Source organism: Monodelphis domestica, chromosome 2 (assembly GCF_027887165.1).
Source record: "Monodelphis domestica isolate mMonDom1 chromosome 2, mMonDom1.pri, whole genome shotgun sequence".
Lineage (NCBI taxonomy): Eukaryota > Metazoa > Chordata > Mammalia > Didelphimorphia > Didelphidae > Monodelphis > Monodelphis domestica.
The window spans coordinates 527,793,920-527,816,843 of record NC_077228.1 but is presented as its reverse complement, the minus strand read 5'-3'; the positions used below and the strand labels follow the sequence as shown (position 1 = coordinate 527,816,843).

Below are 22,924 nucleotides of genomic sequence, written 5' to 3'. Positions count from 1 at the left end.
GTATGTTTTATTGGCATAGCTAATGGAAGTCCTGACTGATCATGACAAAGGCTAAGGGGCATAATCAATAACTTTGGTCCAACATTTTTTTTCAGGACACAGAGGCATCCATGCCACCAAACAGACCAAGCTTTCTGGCAAACTTACTAACACTGGGTTCTCTGCCAGGGCTTTCCCATTTCGACCTTGAGGCTATTACTGAGCAGGAAGCAAAGGGCAATGCCTGTCTCAACAAACTCAGACTTATTAGGCTTTTCCCCTTAACCTTGTTACCAAATATTCCACCCCTTGTCACCTCACCAATTCCTTTTAATAGTGAGTGTGCACAAATAACCTAAATAACTGAACGAATGGGGGAGGACCACCCCTATTTGTTAAAGGCTTGGGATGTGCCAGCACTGGGTTAGAAATACAAAAGCAAAGACAGTCCTTACCCTTGAAGAACTTACATTGCAATGGAAATGATTCCACACAAAGAGGAGTGGTGGTCAATGAGCTCTAGTCCCTGGGTCTGGAGAAGTTACAGCCCAAAGCACAGATGTGATTTCTGGGCCCTCTTTGGCAATCGTGGCAACTCAGTGAGATGCCACAGGCCCAAAGAAAGTCAAATGTCTCAGGATGGAACCTCTTGCTTATAGAACACTAAATGTGGCTTGAATTCCTTGCAAAACTGAAAGAGCTTTTAAAGGATGGGCTGCGAGTGTTTAGAAAGGAAGGGGTGACTATTAAAAGCCAGCCTAGATTTGGATCAGACTAAGTTTCTTTTTTTTATACTGTTACTAGACAGATTGAAGGAAATGCTAGGTTGATAGTTTGCTTAGATTTCAGCAAAGCACTGGATCAAATATCTCAGGAGACATTGAGTTTCCATTTAAAGAAACACTTCCTAGCAGCTACCCAGAAGCCCAATTGACTTTCTCAAGAGGTAATGAGTTCCCCATCACTGGAGGTGTTCAAGAAGAGAATGAATGACTACTTGTAGGGTATGTGGTAGTGGGTAATCTTGCTCAGGTACAGACTGGACTAGATGATCTTCCAGTTCTGGGCTTCTGTGAAATCAGGTTCGGTGATACACCATTGTGTTGTATGTGGAGGTGATTAAGTGGGAGAGCAAGGTGGCTAGAGGTAGGGCTTAGAGTCAGGAAGACCAGAATGTAGAACACTCCATTTGGAATCAGACCTGCCTTCAGATCCTGCCTTCAATAATAATAATAGCTGGTCAACCCTGAGTCAGTTACTGCATTTCTGCCTCCCTCAGTTTCCTCATCTGAGAATGATAGGACCCACATCACAGATTTGGTGCAAGAATCAAAGGATTTGGCATATATGTAAAATGTTTCACCTTAAAGTGCTTTATAAACATTTTTATTATGATTTAAATCCTTGACTTCCCTCTTAAAATCAATTCTGTGTATTGGTTCCAAGGCAGAAGAGTGGTAAGGACTAGGCAATGGGGGTCAAGTGACTTGCCCAGGGTCACACAGCTGGGAAGTGTATGAGGCCAGATTTGAACCTAGGACCTCCCATCTCCAGGCCTGGATCTCAATCCACTGAGCCCCTAAACTTTAACTATAACAAAATTAAAAATGCTATTAAAATGATTATTTATTGAAATTCAATGTTGTTTTGCATTTCACCTAGTGTGGCAAAGTTAATCTAATATTTTTCTTCTTCTCTTCCTTAACTCTTAAAAGGAATCAAAAGAAATTATTTCCAAAGTTTCAAAATGCTCTGCAGCTTCCCATTGACAGCCTCTGCCCTTTTGTTTTATTTTTTAAATCAGAGTACTGGCAAAGGCAGTTTTGAAAAGAAAAAAAAGCAGTGGGTGTAATCATACCTTCCGTTTTGTATGGCCCCTTTCACTGTTTACAAAGCTCTTTCCTCTCCATTAGCTGCTATCACACCCACAGCAACACCGGCAGCCAAGGAGTACAAAGCATCCTTCTTTGGAAGAGCAGGAAACAGAGGGGTTAAACAGGTTACCCAAGACCCCAGAGCTAGTAAAGAATGGCAGAGCGAAGTCTAGGAGTCAACACAATGCTGCCTCTTTGTCACCCAACGTCCCCAGGAAATAACAGTCAGTACATTGTGTATCCTACCTATTCATTCCCCCAGACCATTCAAGAGAAAGACAGCCTCCATTCCTCTGCCACCCTCACAGTCTCCAGGCTTTGCCTCTAAACAACTCTCTCCGAAACCTCTCTTGAATTCCCATCTCCAGAGTCTGTGGCTTGGTAGAGAAAGCTGGGCAGCATTTTCTTCCTGGGATTGCCAAGGAGGTTGGGAGTGGGCAAGAAGGAGTGCCTAAGGATGACGATGGGGCGGCCAATGGAAGATGGCAGGGGAGACTTTGTGTGACTTTGGGTAAAACCACTTAACCTTCTTGGGCCTCAGTTTCCTCAGATGTGGAATGAAGGAGGTGGGATTAGATGATTTCTGATTTCCCTCCCAACCCTGGATCTATGATACGATGACTTTTCAATAACCTCCAAAGGCTTTCATGGACTCTGATGCTTGTTCAAGGATCATTTGCTCTGACTGGTTGTTTTATCTTAAGAATGTTCTCCATATTAGTTCCATTAAACTGTGAGCTCCCTGAGGGAAGGAACCATTCTGGGGGTGCTTTCTTTGTGTCATAGTAGGCATTTTATAAATGTTGATTGATTAGTAGAAGTTTATTGACTCAGTTTCTCTCCTCAGCTTAGTTAATAATACATAATAAACATTAACATCAATAATAATAAACAAGGCTTCATTGGGAAAAAATTAAACAGCTCTTTCATCTCATAAAACCTTTCTCTAATGATATAAAAACATCAGGTAGAATCAGTAAGTGTGGGGACATTTGGGTGGCTCAGAGTCAGGTCTAGAGATGGGAGGTCCTGGGTTCAAATCTGGAATCAGACATTTCCTAGCTGTGTGACCCTGAGCAAGTCTCTTAACTCCCATTGCCCAGCCCTTACCACTCTTCTGCCTTGGAACTAATACACAGTGTTGATTCTAGGATGGAAAAAAGGGTTAAAAAAAAGAATCAGTAGATGTAAGATTGCCAGCAAAGAAAGAGTTTGCAGACTTCAAGCTTGAGTCTTTAGGTAATATTTAATCAATGGATAAAGGTGATACCTAAACATTTTAGTCTCATCTAAGCAAGACACTTGAAGCATTAAAATATCAAGAGAAAGTTGTGGTCAAATGCATTAAGAGACTTCGTGGCATCCTGGAATCAAGGCTGAATTTTACCAAAAGTGATTATTTTTGTAAAATTATTTTTTTAAAAACCAGAACTTTCAAATGGACTCTAAAAGATGTTACATGGCCTGACAAAAGCCTGTACAATATGAACAAAACAAAAACCATAAGGCAGCTACAGAGAGAGAACACTGTCTTGTCTAAAAGGGGGAAGAGAATTGAATGAATATTCTCAGAGCACACGATGAGCAGGTCAAAACCCAACAGAAACACTTCTGGAACAAACAGATGTCATTTTACCCAACAAAAGTAAAGATGGATAACAGAGAGACGCCGCTGGATTGGCCAAATGTAACTAAAACCCATTTGCCTCCAAAGAGATCCTACGAGACATCTAAGATTCAAGAACAGAATCAAAAGGCCTTCCATGGGCGACATTCACATGGACCAATCCAATGTGCAGATAAGGAGCAAATAAATCATTGGATAGATTTGTGGAAATGGAGGGGTTTGTGGTGATAATCCAAGGCCAGGCCATGGCTATCCAACATTAGAGAAGGAGTCTACTAAAGGACATTAAATTTGGAGATCAATTTAGATTATGCCAAGAAATGTAGGCTGGAAAAAAAAAATATAGCACTGGGATGCCTAGGTGGCTCAGCGGATAGAGAAGCCAGGCTGGAGCCAGGAAGACCTGAGTTTGAGTCCAGGCTCAGACCCTTCCTAGCTATGTTACCTTGGACAAGTAATTTTACCCTGTTTGCCTCAGTTTCCTCATCTGTAAAATCAGCCTGAGAAGGAAATAGCTAACCGCTCCGGAATCTCTGCCAAGAAGACCCCAAATTGGATCATAAAGAGATGGACACAACTAAAATGACTGGCAAGAGAAGATCTGGTCTTTCAGTTCTAGGCTTATGATCCTATGACCTTGGGCAAATTGGCTTCCCCTCTCTTTGCCTCAGTTTCTTCATCTGTAAAATGAGGTGGGTGGACTAAGATCTCTTCCAGATTTAAATCTGTGAGCCTCTAAGTCTGTCAGACTATGGCCCTGGCAATTTAGAGGCTCAGAAGTAGGCCTGCAAACCCACAGGTGATTGATTCTCTATCATCAGGCCTGTGGCCCGAGCTGAGGCCTATAGGTTCTTTATCTGTAAATTGAGGGGTTTGGCTGAAAGACCTTTTTAAGTCCTTTCCAGTTCTAAATCCAGGACCCCAAGGCTCAGCCCAGCAGTGTGTGGTCTACATTCTGGCTTTGGCCTCCTGGTGATTAGCCCCCAAGCCCTGATGTGGTGTAAAAATAAAAAGGCCCAGAGACAACCGTTCCCTGCCTCGTGTTCCCTCTTGTCCCAGAGAAGGTGTAACCTTAGGGCTAGTTCAGACTCTAGGCAAGGCCCAAACTTCCCAGAAGCCTCTTCTCTTCTCACAGGAACTATTTTCTTCTACAACCAGACGCCATCTTCCTGGGCTGGCTCCCCTGGAAACTCAGAGTGGGAGGGCCAGGCCTGAAATCCTGTTCTCTGGGGTGAGGCCACCAGTCAGGGTTCCTGCCAAATGCTAGGATGAGCCGTCGCCCCTGGGCCTCTACTGTCCTGCCTGATTTCCCTCCATCTCCAGTGTGGCCTGTTTCCTGATCCTGGTCCCTGCTTCTGAAATCGGGGCCTGGTGTGGCCCCCTCAGCCTCAGAGGTCATCAGGCCAAGGTAGGCCTCCCCGTCCTCCTGACCAGAAGCTGTTTCGGTAGCTTAGACTCATTCATGTCAGCAGTTTCCAGGCTCACTTCCCCCTCACCCCCCACCAGATACTGCTTATTGGTGCCCCCCAAACTGCTATTCATTGAAGAAAATGTTGGATGGATTCCTCTGAGGCTCTGGGGGGAGCCCTGGGGCATCCTCCTTGCCTTTTCTGGAAGAGAGAAGGCCATACTGGAACAAAGCAGGGTGGGCACTGGGTGGAGAGCTACTGGCTGTTTATTTTAGTGAACTTATAATGATGATGCAGCATTGGCATGCAGTGATGGATGACCAGCCTCAGGGTTGGGAAGGCCTGGGTCCAAGTGCCACCTCGGACCTATACTAGCTGTGTGACCCTGGTCAGGTCCTTTTCAATGTTTATTGTTGTTGAGTCATGTCTGATTCTTCATGCCTTCCTTCGGGTTTTCTTGGCCAAGATACTGGAGTGGTTGGCCATGCCTTCCTCCAGCTCATTTGACAGATGAGGAAACTAAGGCAAGTAGGGCTAAGTGACTTGCCCTGGGTCACGCAGCTAGTATCTGAGGCCAGATCTGAACTTAGGTCTTCCTGATTCCAGGTCTGGGCTCTTTCCACTGTGCCATGTAACTATCTCATATATAATAATATAATAAATATAACATACTAAAGAAAACAATGTAATATAATAATATAATGTAACATAACATAACAATGTAATATAATATACTATAATTTAATGAGCTATACTCTACTGTAATGTAACATAATATAATATGACATAAATTATACAATATGACATGACATAATGATATAATATAATAGAAAGTATATAACACAATGTGGTGTGACATGAAATGACAATATAATATACCATAAATAATATAATATAATATGACTTAATGTGACATGATGATATAATAGATGACATAATATAAATAATATATGACTTAACATAACATGATGATATAATATATCACATGACATAATATAAATAATATAATATAATATGACTTAATGTGACATGATGATATAATATAATATATAACATAATACAAATTATGTAATATAATATGACATAACATGATATAATATAATGACATAATATAAATTATATAATATAATATGACATGGCATGACAATATAATATACCATAAATTATATAATACATGATTTAATACAACATGATGATTATAATGTAATATAATTAATAGAACATAATAAATATAATATATGAATATAACATAACAAGCATTTTTGTATCTAGTACCACACATATGGTAGCTATTATCATACATTTATCTGTAAATATACACAGTACTATTATCTATCAATAATAATATTGGTTATTAATTATGGATAATAACAGCTAACATTTATATAGTACTTTGTGGTTTGCAAAATGCTTTCCATGTTATCTTGTTTATTATTATATTATATTATTGAAATATTATAGATTAATTCAGATCTTGCTATTTTCTCCTTTCTGACCCGGCCCCCTTTGTCTGAGGTCAGAGTGCCTTTTTTTCTTTCAACTCTCACCTTCAGTCTTAGAATCAATACTGTGTATTGGTTCTAAGGCAGAACAATGGTCAGGACCACATGATAAGAGTTAAGTGACTTGTCTAGAGTCACCCAGTTAGGAAGTGTCTGAAAACAGACTTGAACCCAGAACCTGCTGTCTCCAGGCCTAGTTCTCTATTCCCTAAGCTAAGGGATGTTAAAGATTTTTTTTAGAAAAGGTTGAGGGAGCTCCTGGATCCTCTACCAGGACTGTTCAGTAGGCTTCTACCAATTTGAGTCCAAGATTGTTGCGGGGGGAACCTGGAAATCCAATGACTTGTCCAGGGTCACTTGGCCAGTGCGTGTGAGAGATGGGATTTGAACAGGGTTCTCCATCCCTAATCCCAGCCTGCCCCTCTGGGCTGTTAACGTTCCTCTTTCCATGTGTCTGAGCTCTTGGGCTCACCAGCGAGAAATGGGATAATGAAGGCTGTTTTTGGCTTCTGCAGTGGTGACACACACAGAGGGGCCCAAAATAGCTCCCTCCCTGTCACTGCTGGAAAGAGGATTTTAAATAGCTTTGGGTTGAAATTGGTGGGGCTTTCAGGCAGGCACCAATGCTGGGAGCAGCTCCTTGACAATCCATGAGTAATGAAATGTTCCCAGGAGTTCGGGCAGAGGCTGGGTTTGGTGACTTCGCGTCCGAGGCTCTCAGGTCCTGACTCGTATTAGCCTCTGATGCTTATTATTAATTAGTGAGCATACCCAGTTGGCTCATGATGACTCAGAAAATAATTACGCCATTTGGGGGGCTCTCCAGGCCTTCTGCCTCCTCCCAACTGATTTCGGGCGAGGGCACTGTTTCTTCAGCAGTCTGGTGGAGTGGACAGAGAGAGGAGACCTGGATTCAAATTCTCTACTTTGTACCTTATGACCCTGGGCAAGCTCATCTTTCTTGAGCCTCAGTATCCTAATCTATGAAATGGGGATGATTATACTCTTAGGAGTTACCAAGACTATTATGAGGCTTCAATGAGACTATATATGTAATCCTGTTTTTGCCCAGCGTTTAGTGTTCTTCTGCCTTGGAAGCCATACTTAGTATGGATTCTAAGACAGAAGGTAAGAGTTCTTTAAAAATTGTGTCAAGGCACATTCCTCCCCACTCTCAGAGAGCTGGTTGTTAAACATTTACCAGCACAATCATAGGGGACCTTGTCCAAAGTTGGAGCTAGGGCCTTTGGGGTAGTGTGGCTTGACCGCTTCCAACTGGTCTATGATCCATCGATGAATCCATGAGAAAGAGGGGTCATATCCTGTCCTCTCTGGGACAGCCACTCGTGGGGATTTTCTCCATTACAGAATCTACCCTTATTCTTTTGTGCTGTCTTACTTTGCCCCCTCCCTCCTCTCTTCAAGTTTCTAACCTCCTCCCTGTGACATTGAGTATAGGCATCTTCAGGGAAGTTATCACCCAACTCCCACTTGGGCATCCACAGCATAAGCAGAAATGTCCCTTCTCTTCTGCTTTCTGGCTCTCAGATGAGTTTGGAGCTGTGGTTGGCACCTCTGACTTCTTGGCAGCCACTGGTAAGAGCCTCTTCTTCCTCTTCTTCTTTTTGGGTGTTGTTGGTGGTGGAGAGGATTGTACCACAGAGCAGGCAGAGATGGGCTATACTACAGATCCCAACTCTCATTCCATTCTCTTTCCCACCAAATCCTCCCCTCTGCTTCATTTCCTCATTATTGTCAAGGGCATAGCCATCCTTCCAACCTTGGTGCCATCCTAAACCCCTCACTCTCTTTCATCTCTCCAACAGAGAATCTTGCCAACTCTGCCTCCTCCTCAATTCTCTCTCCCTTTCACCCTCTTCTCTCCAACAATATACCCACCACCTAGCTCAGGTCCTGGCCAATTCTCCCCATGACACTTCAAGAGCCTCCTGATTGGCTTCCTCAACTCAAGTATCTCCTTTCTTCAGTCCATCTTCCAAACAGCTGCCCAAATGCTAAAGCATCGGTCTGACCTTTCCTTTCTTTAATACAATAAACTTTAGTGGCTCCCTAGGGACTATCAGATCAAATATTATTTTATCTCTATCTAATCCTTTTTTGAATTTGTTTTTGTGTGAATGTCATGATGTACATAAATATTAGTTCGGTAGTGCATGGATTTAATTTATAAATAATGTGAACCTATTGGGGCATATATTATTTGGGGAGTTCATAAAACTTTTCAATGATAAGGGGACCACTGTCTTAAGTGATGCATTTAGGTGACACAGTGGTTAATACGCTAGATCTGGAGTCAGAAAGACCTAAGTTCAAATCTGACCCTAGACCCATGTTGGCAAACCTATGGCACACATGCTGGCTTGTTCTGGAGGGGGCTGCTCCATTTCCTCTCTCCATGCATACTTGAGGACATTTCTCACTTCACTCTCCCCTCTGCCTAGCAGCTTAATGGGAGTACTTCCTCCCTCCCCTGTCTGGGGGTAAGGCAAGGGACTCACATGGGCATGTTTGTAGTTTGTTGTAGTTTGGGCACTTGATCTCTAAAAGGTTTGCCATCACTGCCCTAGACATTTACTAATTGTGTGCTGCCAGGCAAGTCACTTAACCTCTGCTTGCCCCAGTTTCCTCATTGGTAAAATGGAGATAATAATAGCACCAGCCCTGGAGGATTGTTGGGAACATCAGATGAGATCATATCTTTAAAGTACTTATTACAGTGCCTGGCACATAGTAGGTGCTTAACAAATGCATGTTCCCTACCCTTCTTCTTTTCCTTTCAAAGTGCTAAGTACAGTCATTTACTGACACGAGTCCCCTTTGACTCCAGTAGAGTGAGGAGGCAGGAGGAACAAATCAGGGACAGGTTCAAAATCAATGATCAGAGTGGGCAGAATAGAAAGGAGAAAGTCACAAGACAGTGGGCATGGACTTGGGTTCAAGACCTTTAGACACTTATGACCTTTGTGAGTCTAGTCACTTTACCCATCAATACCCTGGGCAACTCTCTTAAGGTTTAAAGTTGAGAATGGGTGCTTTCTATATTGTTAGAGGGAATATCCATACTGGGACATCAGGATATCAGTGAAATCTCAGTTCCAGTTATGTGTCTGTCTGTCTATCTATCTATCTATCTATCTATCTATCTATCTATCTATCTGTCTATCATCTGTCTGTCTCTCTGTCATCCATCCCTCTCTCTCTGTCTCTCTCTGTGTCTCTCTCTATATCTATCTATCTATCTATCTATCTATCTATCTATCTATCTATCTATCTATCTATCTATCTATCAGTGATGCCTAGAGTATACCAGAGTTCTATAGTCAGGAAAACTCATCTTCCTTAGTTCAAATCTGAACTCAGATGCTTATTAGCTGTGTGACCCTGAACAAGTCACTTTACCCTGTTGGCCTCAGTTTCCTTATCTGTCAAATGAGCTGGAGAAGGAAATGGAAAACCACTTAAGTATCTGCCAAGAAAATCCCCAATGGGGTCACAGAGAGTCAGACACACCTGAACAATGAACCTGCACACACCCACATATATCTATCCACTCACAGCAAAGCAAAGAGAGCTGTATCATTTCTGGAGAGTGTTTTCTCCATGCTACCATAGCTGGAGCACAGCCTGCTGGGATGCTGCTGCTGCTGGCACTCAGCCCTCAGCTCTCCTCCTACACAGATTGGGCAAAGAACTTTCGCAATGAGTCTGACTCCTTGTTTCCCATTCTTGGGAAGTGCTGGCTGAAGGAGGGGGCTGCGGGGGACTCTGGGTCTTTTCTGGGGACCCAAATCCAAGCCAGTGCCCGCTAGGACTGGCTGGCCCTTTGGGTAGCTCTCCTCCACTTGGGTGGTTCCAGGGGCTTCATTAAGAAGAATGGGAAATGTGCTAGCTGGAAAGCTCAGCCTCTGCGTGGGCTAAATCAGCAGCAAGTGCTGGCATTTACGTCAGCCTGTGACATGGGAACTGCTTAAAGGCCTGAGAGCTCTCTAGGAAGGAAGGGCCCTCTTCTTGCACTGAAGAGTGCCAGGGCAGAGGAAGGTGCCAGGCTTTGGGAAATGGAAGGGCAATCCATGCAGAGGCAATGGATAAACTGATCCCCTGTCATCTGTCCCAAGTTCTGGGACCTCTGCTGATGTGGGATTATCAAATTCAAGGTTAAAAAAATGAAAGTCATCCATCAGGAATCTGGAGAAACACCTCCTGGGATGGGAAGAAAAGGAGGAAGTCGAGATGAAGTGACCACTAGGGACCCTTAAGACCCAAAGATTCTGAGATTCTACAGGACTATTCTGGGCAGGACCAAAGAGTGAGAAAAACGAGTGATTTAGAGTTAGAAAATTTGACTTTCAGCTCAGCCTCTGCTACTGGCTACCTGTGTGACTTTGGGCAAGCTGTTTGGGCCTTAGTTTCCTCACCTGTCAAATGAGGAAAGTTATTATTATAGCTCTTTACCTTATTCTACCTTTAGGCAAATATTCATAAATAATTAATAAATAATTAATAAAATAAAAGTGTAAACAGGACCAATCACTGAAATCTTCTTTAAGAAGCCAAGTGGTTAGGGGCAGCTAGGTAGTTCAGTGGATAGACAACCAGGTCTGGATATGGGAAGTCTTGGGTTCAAATTTGTCCTTAGACCCTTCCTAGCTGTGTGACCCTGGGCAAGTCACTTAACCCCCATGGCTGAGCCCTTACCACCTTTTCTGCTTTGGAAGCCATATTTAGTATTAGGTAGAAGTTAAGAGTTTAAAAAGGAAAAAGAAGCTTGGTGGCTCAGTGGATTGAGTGCTGGGCTTGTAGTTTGAAGACCTGAGTTCAAATCCTGCCTTAGACCCTTTAGTTCCCCTGGATTTAATTACTGACTCTATGCTGATGACTCTTAAAACTACCTTTCCTACCCGAATTTCTTTGCTGACCTCTGATCTAGAATCTCCAATTGTCTTTCAAACATCTTTAATTGGATTTCTAGTAGATATTTTAAATTCAAAATGTCCAAAACTGAACTTATTTTCCCCCTTAAGCTTTCCCCTGCTTCCCTATTGCTGATGAGTACACCATCAACCTCCCAGTCCCTCAGGCTCCCAACCTAGGAGTCATTCTAGTCTCCTCACTCTCTCACCTTCCTCGCCTCATATCCAATAGGGTGCCAAGGTCTATTGATTTCAGCTCTGCAACATCTCTTGAATATACCCTCCTCATGCTCTCCCTCTTCTCCCCTCTGATGCTGTCCATTTCCCTGGTACAAGTCCTCATCACCTCATTATTCCGATAGCCTGCAGGTGGTCCTGCCTGATGCAAGTCTTTCCCCCTTCTAACATCCCCCATTCAGCTATCATAGTTATTTTCCTAAAGTATAGATCTGATTAAACCACCCTCCTCACTCAATAACTCTGGTGGCTCCCTATTGCTTCCATGAGCAAAACCAGCATGCTCTGTTTGGTATTCAGAGGTCTTGACCACCTGGCCCCTTCCTACCTCTCCAGTCTTCTCCCTTTATTCTCCATCACATACTCAAAGAACATGCTCCATCTCTCCATTCTGGGCATTCTCTGTCTGTCCTCTGTGCTTGGATTGCTCTTCCTCCTCCACTCTGACTTGCTTTAAGTCCCAACTAAAACCCCATCTCCTATAGGAAGCCTTCTCCACCTCCTCTGAATTTCAGTGCCTTCCCCCTGTTAATCATTTTCTCTTTACCCTGTATACAGTTGGTTTTTAATAGTTGTTTACTTGTTGCCTTCCCCATTAGATTGAAAGTTCCTTGAGGGCAGGGACTGCTTTTACCCCCATTTGTGTCTCCATTGCTTAGCACATAGCAGGTGCTTAGTATTTATTGGGGAAGTCACTTAAACTGTGCCTGCCATGGTTCCCTCATATGTAAAATAGTGATAATAATAATAGTGTTTTCCTCTTGGGCTTGTTATGAGAATAAAACAAGCTGATATTTGTAGGGTGCTTTGTCAGTCTTAAAATGCTATATAAATGCTGGCTCTTCCTCTCATTTTACTCCATGATGGAATAAATGTTATTCATGTGGATTCTAGGTAGAAAAAGAGTTCCAACCCTATCCCAGAGATTCTGATAAGGTCTTAGAAGGACCCAGAATATAAATGATCCTAAGAGGCGCCACATTTTGTTGTTGTTCAGTCATTTTTCAGCTGTGTCCGACTCTTCATGACCACATCATTTGGAGTTTTCTTGGCAGAGATGCTAGAGTAGTTTGTCATTTCCCTCTCCAGCTCATTTTACAAATGAGGAAACAGAGGCAAACAAGGTAAAGTGACTTGCCCAGGGTCACACAGCTAGTTGAGTATCTGAGGTCAGATTGGAACTTAGGAAGATGAATCTTCTTGCCTCCAAGTTGGGCACTTCATCCACTATACCACCCAGCTGCCAAGAGACCCTGACTAGGAGACAATGGAAGGCCTTATGCTCCTTCCCCTTGGGCAGCATGTTTGGTCAAGTTGAGTTTGAGATGAGATCAGCATCTGACATGAGTAAAGATTTCTAGTACTGATTAGTGGGTTGTTTTTTGGACGTGACCTTCAACACTGAAGACACAAGTCTGAAGCTGAGGGAAAATCCAGTGATGGTTGGCTACCATTTGTCTCCTTAGACACAGCCAAGAGAACCAGGGAGTGCTGATGCGGGGAGAGACCTTGAGAGGTGATTCATTCATCCACAGATTCATTTCACCAGGCCTTGTGATGAGCCTACCATTCTCCTAGAGATTGGTGGGATGCAGAGGAAGAAGAGCTCACAACCCAATTGGATAAACATAGCCATTGGTGACGACTGGAGCCCAAAGAATTAGAAAGAGCCCGGTAAATAATTATAACTACAAGGTCAGGCAGAATCTATACACATTCAGAAGAGAGTCAATGCGGAAGCGATCAGATAGAGCTGACAAGGTTGGTTAGGAAGGGCTTTCGGGGGAGCCGAGATTTAATTCGAACCTTGAGAGAAAGCGTGTGCCTGGGTTGGCATAGCGGGGGAAGCTTTTTGGATCAGTGGAAGTAAGGCACCCAGGGGCACACAGCCCACTGTGGGTGGGCAGCTCATCTCTCAGCCTTGACTGTGCTTGGACCCCAGTCTGCACCCTCCCTCCTCACCCTTGAAGGCATAATTAGAAGTACTTTCACCTGGTTCAAAAATAGTTGGTGGGGGATAACGGGGAACAGTGTAGAGAATACTGACTATGGGTGTAATCACTAGGGGCAAAGGGAAGGAAAGGTGGAGAACTCTAAGGTGAGTTCTAGGGCAGATGGTCTACCTAGGGAGGAAGCATGCTGCCCTCTACCCAGAAGGGAAGCCACCTTTATCATACTAGGCAACCTCCTAACATTAGTAAATGCTTGTTCAACTGATCCTAGTTAGCAACATCAATCTAGGGTTGGGAGGGACCTCTGAAGTCATCTAGTCCAATCCCTTCATTTTACAGTTGGGGAAACTGAGGTGAAGAGACCTGCCTGAGGTGACACAGGTAGGAATTGAAGCTACACAAAATGGAGGGACTATGTAGGTAGGTAAAGAGCAGAATATCATAGATTCAGAGCTGGGAAGACCTTATAGTCCAAAGTCTCATCTTTATAGAGAAGGAAACTGAGGCTCCTAAAAATGAAATGATTTTTCCATTGTCACAGCCAGTAAATGTCAGAGGCAGGATTTGAAACTTCCAACCCAGTATTTTAGTCAGTACCCTATGCTGTCCCTCTGACATTGGCTAAGTTTTCTAGTCACTGAAAGAATGCCTGGAGTGAAGATTTGGGATCTACTATCAGGCAGTAGGAAATCCTGGCAGATTTGTAACTGACTGACAGGGTACCATGATGAAAATGGAGTTTGAGGAAGATGATTCAGGAAGTTTGGAGTGTGTGGTGGCAGTTGGACATCAAAGAGATGCTGGAGACAATCAGAGAAGGTAAAAGACTATGCAGTGGTCCCCAGGAGGCAATAATGAGGGTCTAGCCTAGCTTGGGACAGGAGGCATGGGGAGGGAGGACCTACTCAATGAATTTTAGGAAGAGCCCCAGGCCCCTTCCTAGGTCTGTGAACTGTTCCAAAGGGGCTGATTTGCTTTGGGAGAGGAGTTTTCTCGCTGGGAGTATTTCTCAATGCCATTGAAATCCAGACTTACTCACTCCATGGCTCTCAGGCACTGCATTAGGTCCTTGATACATATAAAAGTGAAATAGTCCCTGCCTTCAAGCAACTTACATTCCACTGGAGACACCCAATATAGATATAAAGATTACACAAAATCATCTATCTATCTATCTATCTATCTATCTATCTATCTATCTATCTATCCATCTATGCATCTATCTATCCATCCATCCATGCATCTATCTATCCATCCATGCATCTATCCATCCATCCATCCATCCATGTATCTATCTATCTATCCATCCATGTATCTGTCTATCCATGTATCTATCTATCTATCTATCCATGTATCTATCTATCTATCTATCTATCTATCTATCTATCTATCTATCTATCTGTCTGTCTGTCTGTCTGTCTGTCTATCTATCCATGCATCTATCTATCTATCTATCTATCTATCTATCTGTCTGTCTGTCTGTCTGTCTGTCTATCTATCTATCTATCTATCTATCTATCTATCTATCTATCTATTCCTCTATCTATCTGCCTGTCTGTCTGTCCATCTGCCTGTCTGTCTATCTCTATGTTGACAGAATTCAATGTATATTACACACAGGAGCTAAGTGGTGAAGTGCTGGGCCTGGGGTCAGGAAGACTCATCTTCCTGAGTTTAAATACAACCTCAGACACTAGCTATGTGACTCTGGGCAAGTCACTTGATCCTCTTGGCCTCAGTCTCCTGATTTGTAAAATGAGCTGGAGAAGAAATAGCAAACCACTCCAGTACCTCTGCTGAGAAAACTCCAAATGGGTTCACAAAGAATTAGCCAGGACTGAAATAACCAAACATATTTCAATATATAGAGAGACAAATATATAATATATAAACATGTACATATTATATAATTTTCTTTCCTTCCATCTGCTCCATCTTCACCCTAAAGAAACGACCACGTGTCTTGGGTATATACCAAGGAAAGGTTTCATGGAGAAGGTGATACTTGAACTGAGTCTCTTTTTCAAAGACACAATACTGGGTATTGGAATCCAAGGCAGAAGAGAGGTAAGGGCTAGGCAAAGGGAGGCGTTAAGCCTCAGAGGAGGACTTGGAACCCAAGTCCTCAACTCCTTTCCATCATGGACCCATCATGAAAATGGGGGAGTCGGGCATCTCCAAAGCCATAGGAAATCCATGGAGTATGGAACCCGAGCAAAGACCACTGTTGAGGGTCTTTTGTTATGGAGGGATTGTTGTGGAGGTCTTGGGAGGAGAGTCTCAGCAGAAGCCATCTTGCAGAGGGCTGAAAAGTGAATGAAGAGTAAGACGGACGAGGCTTACAGCCATGAAGTTACCAGAGCTTTCTGTGACAAGGTCACAGACTCCAAGTTACGAGTCCCTGTCCTAAACGGATGAAGTCACAGCTTGCCATGGATGCACACAGTGGTGATAAGCAGGTAGGAAGTGTTAAGTTTCTTGCACCAAAGCACTTGGCATTGGTCAGACATCTTGTACATTTCTGCAATCAGTTGGGGGTTCCACTCTTAAAGAGGGACCAAAGAAGATCCGCAGAGATGATAAAAGGCTTAGGAAATAAGCCCCCCAAGGAAATCTTCAATAAAATGGAAGAGGCAGGGGAATGATTTAATCCTGGGCTGCCCCAGAAGGGCTCTGCCCAGATGGAAAGCAGCCTGTCCTCCTCATCCAAAACATGCTCAGACAGAGGGGCCAGAGCTGGAGATCAAAGGGAAAGGCTGACCTTGAATCCTGGGAAATACTCAAACAAATCATTATTGTGGGGGTGGGAGGATGGCATCTCCTCCTCTAGACATCTCCAAAGGTGGAGGATGTGTCCCCTTTCTGGGCCACTGGGCTAAAGACTAGGATGGACCCAAGAAGCTTCTCACCCAAGTGTTTCCCCAAAGAGATCTCCCTCATAATGTCCCAAGTCACTGCCATCCTGCAAGACTGCAAACTGGGCTCCTCTTCTGGATGCCAAGAATCCCAGCCAGAAACCAGGCTTGTTGACTTTCTTCCTTCAAAATGTCTCACCAATTGGAACCATTGTCAAACCATCTTTCCAGCCTTATTGCCCATTACTCTCCTTAATGGAATCCATGGTCTCATCAAATTGGCCTTTCATATGCAGGACTCCGTCTCTAATCACTGTGCCCTTGGCTTTGCCCCATACCTAGAATGGTCTCCCTCCTCATCCCTGCCTCATAAATTTCTTAGAATGTGTAGTTTTCTTCAAGTGGTTAGAGAGCAAGGTCTAGAGATAGAGGGTCCTGGGCTCAAATCTGACCTCAGACACTTCCTAGCTGTGTGACCCTGGCCAAGTCATATGACCTCGGTTTACCTCCATTTCCTCATCTATAAAATGGGGACTAAAAGAGCACCTATCTCCCAGGGTCATTGTAAGGATCATAGATAATAATTATAAAGAGATAATAGTTATAAAGCACCTAGCACAGAGCCTGGCATAGTTTAGGTCATTTTCCAGTCATGTCTGACTCTTCTACGATTCAATTTGGAGGTTTTTTTGGCAGAAGAACTAGAGGAGTTTGCCATGTCCTTCTCCAGCTCCTTTGACAGATGAGGAAATTGTGGCAAACAGGGTTAAGTGACTTGCCCAGGGCCATATGACTGGGAAGTGGCTGAGGCCAGATTTGAAGTGAAAAGAGGAGTCTTCCTGATTCTAGGTCTATGCGGTGTCCATTGTGCCACCTAACTGGCATACTTCCAGGTATATAAATGTTAGCTACTATTCTTCTTCTTAGCCTGGAGGAGTGAAGACTCAGTGGGTACAGCAAATATTTGAAGGCCAGTCTTTTGAGAGAGGGATTCGACGTATTCTTCTTGGCTTCTGAGGGAAGAAGGAGGAGCAGCAGAGAGGCCCATTTAGGTTAAAGAAAAACAATCTCCCTGACCATCAGAGCTCTCCCAAAGAGCAATGGGCTCTCTTGGCAGGCAGTGAGCTCCCTGTCCTGGGAGGTCTTCAGACACAGGCTGGATAGCTACTCATCAAGAGGCTGCAGGTAGAGTGAGAGGCAGGTTCTGGCTCAGGGATTGTTTGGACAGTGCCTGGCACATGATTTGCTTTTTTTCTTTAAACCTCTTGGAACCAATATTATGTAAGACAGAAGAGTGGTAAGGGCTAGGCAATGGGGGTCAAGTGACTTGCCCAGGGTCACACAGCTAGGAAGTGTATGAGGTCAAATTTGAACCCATGATCTCCCATCTCTGGGCCTGGCTCTCCATCCACTCAGCCACCCAGCTGCCCCCCACATTCGACTTTTAACAAATGTTTGTTGATCGACTGACATAAGTATCCTCTGAGGTCCCTCTGGCTGACATTCAAGAGGTCCCTGACTAGCTAGGCAGCAGCATTGTTGACTTAGGCTCAAATTCTCATCCTCAATGATCCCTTGACCCATCATTTCCCACCACCTTATCCTTAGCTTGGGCAGGGACCCACTTTGGAATAAACAGGTACTTTGTTTTTTCTCCATGAGGTTCCTAAGTCTTTGGCAACCTGTCTTGAGAATTATTAGTAGATTTAAGTTTAAATTCTTATCATTGCTCTCATCTGTCCTTTTGAATTAAGGGCTTTGTAGCCCTGGAAAAAAGGGCTTTGTTTCCCCTGGCCTCACAGGGACTCATTTGTAGGCAGTCAGATGGGAGTTATCTGGAGAAATGGAGGGCTGCACTAAGAGGAACAATTGGAAAGGCTGTTATTCAAAGAAGGCATTTGTTTGGGGAGGCAGCGTGTGACCTGGGAGGAAAACCCCCTGGATTCAAGGTGCTGTGCTCTCAGTTCAGCTCCCATCTCTGCCATTGATTATTATTATTATTATTATTATTATTATTATTATTTTAAACCCTTGCCTTCCTTCTTGAAATCAGCACTATGTATTGGTTCCAAGGCAGAAGAGAGGTAAGGGCTAGGCAATGGGGGTTAAGTGACTTGCCCAGGGTCACACAGCTAGGAAGTGCCTGAAGCCAGATTTGAACCTAGGACCTCCCATCTCTAGGACTGGATCTCCACCCACGGAGCTCCCCAGCTCCCCCTATCATTATTATTTTTAAGAACCCTCACCTTCCTTCTTGGAATCAATACCGTGGATTGGTTCTAAAGCAGAAGGGTGGTGAGGGCTGGGCAGTGGGGGTTAAGTGACTTGCTCAGGGTCACATTGTTAGGAAGTGTCTGAAACTAGATTTGAACTCGGTACCTCCCATCTCTAGGCCTGGCTCTCAATCCACTGAGCCACCCAGCCGCCCCTCTGCCATTTATTATTAGTATGACTTAGGACAAATAATTTTGCTTCTCCAGGCCTCAGTTTCTCCATCTGTAAAATGAAGGGGTTTGAGTAGAGTCTGTGATTCTATTATTAAGGCCAGGACTAATCATGCTTTAAATTAACCATAGACAAAATCCTCAAAAATGCCCTTTCACATGGTGACAGTGACAGGCACACCCCATTCCTCGTACTATCATCTCCCAAGGGAGGTGAGCCAAACATTTTTGCAGGCTGGTAAATAAAGGGTCAAACGGTTTAAGTTGTCCCTTAGAGGCTTTGCTTGCTGAGTTTGTTGTTGACATTTTGCATTAAAAATGTAAAGAAATGTCACAGTCAACTATCTGGGACTTTCCCAAACCTCAAGTATTTTTTCCAAAGTTCATCTGATATATTCAAGGGAAACAGGTTGGGCCTTTGCTTCCTTTCCAGAAAGTTAGTCTGACCCGAACCTCGGAGAGAAGAAACACCACCTTCCTCCTGCTGGTCACTCTGACTCTCTCAGCGTGACCCGGGACAGCAGGAGCTTTTCTGGCTGCCTGTCATGCAGATAGCTGGCACATACTGAGGGACTGTAGCTCCAATATAGTACAGTGGAAAGAAGGATGGATTTGGAGTCAGAGGTCCTGGGTTCCAATTCTACCACTGCTACCAGTTACCTGTGTGACCTTTTACAAGTCCCTTCTCCGTTCTAAGACTCAGTTTCCTCATCTGTAAAATGAGGGGGTTGGGCTGGGTGACTTCTTGAGGCCCCATAAATAAGCCTATGATTGTAAACCCCCAGATCTGTCAGAGTACAATGCTGAATTCTGGGACATCTGATCCTCTTTATTAACAGAGAGGATACTGGGAAACATTTAAAACCAGCTTTTCCATACAGATATATGTATATAAAGTATACCGAAATATGTATATGTATGTGTGTGAATCAATTTTGTGGTGTACATATTTATATTTGATTATAAATGGCATCATATATTATAGAGAATTATCCATATTATATTACACATTGTACTCTGTAGATATTTGTCATCTACTGATTACAGCATGTATGGGGTCTATATATCTGTCATCCAATGATATTTATCACCTGGATGTTGTATGTGTCATCCACATGTTACATGTCATCTCCTGTGTATATTTGCCATCTCCTCCATTAGAAGAGAAGTTCCTCTTGAGCAGGAGTTGCTTTGTTCTTTGTTACGTGTCTCCCCCGTGCCTAGCATGCTGCCTAGTGCACTGTAGGGGTTTCCGACATATTTGTACCACCCAGAATCCCAAGGGGCTGAAGGGTTTTCTCAGAAAACTGGACGGCAAACCTCGACTTCCAGCCTCAAACAGTCAGAATTCCCAAAGAGGACAACCCCCCCAAACAATCTCTCAATAGATTCTGCCTTATTCAGGGGGAGCAGAGGGACCCCCCAGGTTCCCTGCTTTTCCCAAAGTGCAGCAGGTAAGGCCAGTTTTTAAGCTGTTCCCATGGTTCCCTCTTCTGGACCCCAGCTGCCATGTTTTCTTCCTATCTTTTGTGACCTTTCCCAGGTTCACAGACTGGTATAAGAGAGTAACCATGGCAACGACAACATCTCCAATGCTAAATAAGGAATCTGTGAGAAAAATAGCTATTCAGCTGCCTCTTGGATAGACCCAGGAATTCGATGGGATATTATCTAAGCTAGATGTACAGGAGGGATAGAGAGGAGGGCTGATCTCCAACCTGCTTTTCAGCCAACAGGGCTCTGTGAGGCAAGAACGAGGGGCAACCTCTCCCCTTCTCACATCATGCAGAAGAAAGGAAGAACTAGTAGGTGCTGGGACCACGTTTTGGAGATTGGGTTCAGTCCTGGATGGCACACGTTAAGGGAGACATTGACAAAGTATGATGCAAAGAGCATTGGCTTCTAATCTGTACTCTCTGAGTGACCTTGGCCAAATCACACTCCCCTGAGGCTCATATCCCTTCTCTGTAATGTAAAGGGTTTGTACAAGATGGCTCCTGAGGCACCTTCTAGTTCTAGATCTAGGCTTTAAGACAGAGAGCATTCATTCTGAAAATGGTGACCAGTAAGGTGGAGATTGTCATATATAAGATAAAGGAATGGCTTGGAGGACTTGAAATTATTTAACTTGGAGAATAGAAAACCTAGCAGGTATCTTCAAATATTGGAGGAGTTATGGGATAGAGAAGGAGTTAGGCTGACCCTGCTTGGCTCTAGGGATGAAACATAAGGACCAGTGGGTAGAACAGGGTTCTTGATATTTCACATTTATTAAGTTTCTAATATGTGCTAGACCTGTGGTGGTGAACTTACGGCATGTATGCCAGAGGGGGCATTCAGTTCTTTGTGTGGGCATGCACACCATCACCCCAGCACAGAGTTTGCTTGAGTTTATTACTAGAAAGCCAGAGGGACATGGGACTGGGCTGCTCCTTTCTCCCCCTCCCTCTCCAAGGGCGGCCGAGGACATTTCTCACAGTGCTCGCCCCTCTAAAAGGTTCGCCATCACTGTGCTAGACTCTAGTGATACAGGTACAAAAACAAGGCACTTCCTTCCTTTAAGGGGCTTCCTTATATTCTAGACTTTACTAGATAACACCCTAATCTTTGCCTGGAAAATTTCCTTGGATCAAATACTGTGCAAAAATACCTAGTCAGTGTTCACATGAAAAAATTTCTCGACACCCATTTACAAATATATAATCTGCAGGAGAGAATGGCTTAGTTTCACACTCTTCCATTTCTTACTCTCACAGGCTATACTGGCAAACAGAGATACCCAAGTCCTTATACTATTTTGCAGTAAGTCCCTTGCTCAATTCATAACTCCAACTTCCTCTGCCCTCCTTGGCCTGTAAGCCATACATTTCTGGTTGCAAACTGAATCAAAGTTAAAGGATTCTGAAGATGAATTCAAAAATTAACCTTAGTCCAGCTTAGATCAGACAAGAGATTAATGGAGATGGGTCACTGATCTAGCTAGCTAGTTAGTGAATTAGAGAGAATCTATGCTCGTATTAGGAGGCTAAACTTAATTTCCAGTGGTCAAAGGCCAGGCTCCTGAGGGCACTGCTCTAGGAGCTTGAATTTAGATTTTTGGGGTGGGCAGGAGGAGTGTGATTTCACGAGTGTGGGGAACTCCTACCATGAAAATTCCCTTCCTTGATACAGATGGGCAAGTCATCTGCAATATAGATTTAGATATAGAGTTACAAGAGAACGTAAGGCTCATCTATTCCGACAGATAAGAAGCCTGAGCCCCAGAATTTGCCTAATGTCATTTGTAGGTAGTAGTAATGGCAGAATTTGAACTTAGGTCATCTGACACCTTCTCAAACATGCTTTCCTTTTCCATCCTTTTATGGCTTCATGACTGACAGGTTAGGACTTTAGGATCACAGGGTCAGAGACTGAGACGTGGAAGGAAGCTCCTCCATAGTCATCCTTCTAAAGATGAGGACACAGAACCCCAGAGAGAAGAGTGAGTCACCTATGGCTATTGGTAGTAAGTTATCAGAGGTGAGATAAGTGATTTGATTACTTTGCATAGCTGTCGCCATTTGGGTGGTTTTTTTCCAGTTGGGGTCAATGTTTCAAGACCCCATTTGGGATATTCTTGGCAAAGATACTGACAGTTTGCCATTTCCAGTTCATTTTCCAGATAAGGAAACTGAGGCAAGCAGGATCAACTGACTTGCCCAGGGTCCCACAGCTAGTGTCTGAGGATAGATTTGAACTCGTCTTCCTGAATCCAGGTCAGGTGCTCTTTTTATTGGGCCACACCCAGCTGGAATGGATTAAAGGCAGTCTAGGCACTCAGAATCTTCCTAACTCTAGGAATGGCTGTATAGTTTTACCCTGCTACTTTTATATCCATGGTTAACTGGGGCTCTTGTGACCTTGGGGAGCTCCTTGACAGAAGCGACACTAAGAAACATTGCCTGGGAGGACACTTGATAGCAAAATCAAGGCGGAAAGTGATCTTAGTGGGTGGAAACAGGCAACAGTTGCAGCTTTCTACTGGGCACAAGTCGAGGGAGTAGGGCTTCTTTGATGTGCTAGTTTGATGGATACTTTTTTGCCTCAATGTCCCAATTTTCTTGGGAGAGCCAAG

At 43.8% G+C, this 22,924-nt stretch overlaps 1 protein-coding gene and 1 long non-coding RNA gene across 13 annotated transcripts in view; one reads left to right on the top strand and one right to left on the bottom strand.

Annotated features, from left to right (window-relative positions):
• DGKG (diacylglycerol kinase gamma) overlaps positions 1-22,924 on the bottom strand; it is a 298,101-nt gene that overhangs the window by 78,765 nt on the left and 196,412 nt on the right. The gene's annotated exons all lie outside the window — the stretch shown is intronic.
• The window catches only part of LOC103093116 (uncharacterized), a 79,952-nt gene continuing 61,313 nt past the window's right edge, over positions 4,286-22,924 (top strand). For all 3 annotated transcript variants that reach the window (XR_008916878.1, XR_008916877.1, XR_008916876.1), the window contains exon 1: positions 4,286-4,888. This is a non-coding gene — a long non-coding RNA (uncharacterized LOC103093116). The remainder of the gene's footprint in view (positions 4,889-22,924) is intronic.